Source organism: Alligator sinensis, unplaced genomic scaffold, assembly GCF_000455745.1.
Source record: "Alligator sinensis unplaced genomic scaffold, ASM45574v1 scaffold792_1, whole genome shotgun sequence".
Lineage (NCBI taxonomy): Eukaryota > Metazoa > Chordata > Crocodylia > Alligatoridae > Alligator > Alligator sinensis.
The window spans coordinates 98,412-100,326 of NW_005842794.1; the positions used below are offsets into that span (position 1 = coordinate 98,412).

At 39.6% G+C, this 1,915-nt stretch overlaps 1 protein-coding gene across 1 annotated transcript in view; it reads right to left on the reverse strand.

The window, feature by feature from the left end:
• The window catches only part of LOC102374937 (delta and Notch-like epidermal growth factor-related receptor), a gene marked incomplete at its 3' end in the record, with an annotated part of 141,306 nt that overhangs the window by 72,928 nt on the left and 66,463 nt on the right, over window positions 1-1,915 (reverse strand). The window lies entirely within an intron of this gene.

The window sequence follows — 1,915 nt, forward strand, 5'->3', positions numbered from 1 at the left end:
GGAAAGAGAAAAATAGGTAGACCCAAGAAGAGCAGTGAAACCAACAGTAATTACTGGGCAGGCCTTCATCTGACAGAGTCCACAAAACTAGCCAAACATAGGGAAGAGTGGAAGAGGGTTGTTATAGCATCTAAGATGCCTCAACAGTCACAGCAGCCTCAAGGCTGACTTGATTTGACTTGACTTCTCTTGAAAGACTCCCATTTAACTTCAAAGAACTTACATGCTAAATATAACGTTTAATGAATAAGTACTCAACAAAACCATTAAAACTGCTCACAACACTAATATATAATGAAGCACATTGTAGATTATTACAATACTCTAGAAGACAATGAAATACACAAACAAAATATCTGTCTGATTTTGTCTGCTTAAGGCAGAATGTTAGTATTCCTATAACATTTTTATTATCTTTTCTTCAGTCTTTAATAGTGACATAATAATAAGAACCAAATCAGGTTAAAAGTTAACTTAAATGAACAGGGATATGGAAAATATACTCTGAACAGAGATAATAACCAAACAAATCATAAACTGCATGGCATCAGTACTAACTAAATAGTTTCCTTGTTAAATTTCTGGCTGAGTTTGAGAGGTCTTAATCACAATTTGATGATGTTTCTCTCATCAGGTATTAACACAATAAGTTTTATTGTTTTATATGAACCATTTTAAAACTTAAGGGAATGAGCAAGATATCAAAGGGCAGAACTTGAAAACTGGAGGGGAAAATGGGCTGACATGAAATTCTGGAATCTGGTTATCATTGGTAACAGGTTCAAGCACACCCGTCTTACATTATTTATACAGCATCAAGAAAGCCCAGTCCTCCAAGTCTTGGAAAATGATGGTGTACTGATAGAAACTGCATTGCATGTTACTGTCCCATACTTTTGGCAAAGTTTATGGTGGCAACACTCATTTTACCAAATAACAGAGTTGGTAAAGAGAGGTAGCTAGCTGTGTTTGTCTGAAGCCAGTCAGAAGGCAAAATAGATATGCACCTTTATAGATCAAGATAGATATATCTAAAGAGCACAAGTGTTCATAGTCACTTCATCAGATGCTGTGAAAGGACAAGATAGAGAAGAGTATAAAGTCGAATGAGTGATTAGAATACAACAGGTAGAAAAGCAGGAAGGAGCGGGGTGGGGAAGGGGTAAGGGAAATGCTGAGAGAGACAAACAAGCAAAGAACCCATAGGAACAAATGGGTCACAGAAGCTACTCCAGGTAATGAGATAAGAATCTGTAGTCCCTGTTTAAATCACACTTAAAAGTCCAGTTTGTAGATGTCTTGTTCTGCACTTTCCCATTCAAACTCATTTTAAAAAAAAAAAACTGCTTGGTCCAAGAACAAAAACAGAGTTTGTGAAGACACATCACCTGTGTGCATCATTCTTTGATGAATGTGTACACAAATGCTTGTAAGGGTTAACAGTTATGTGTACAAAAAGCATTTGCATACTCCTGTTTGCCTTCTGTGAGAAACGGTATTTGTATATGCAATTCTCTCATTTATATGCGCAAGTGATTACCAGGGATCCATATTTTCCATTTCCCACAGAAAAATGCAGAAAATCATTGATTTTCCCCTTTAAAGGAGAAAAACCCAAGAAACCATGGGTTTCCTCTTGCAGCCTGGCAGAGTTCCAGCCTGAAAGGGTCTGCTTGGGGCTGGGGGGAGTGGGAAGAAGGTGATCAGAGGCAGGGGGCTATGTGCATATGCGTGCACATACATACACGTGCCTGGAAATGCTGCCAAGCAACATGATGGAGAGCAGCTCCTGCAGCTCCCTGTAGGTACAGTGGGGGCACAGGCAATGCATGGGGGTGGCATAGGCAACACATGGGTGAGGAATGGAAAGGCACGTGCACCCCAATCCCCCCCCCCCCAATTTTTGGCCACACAC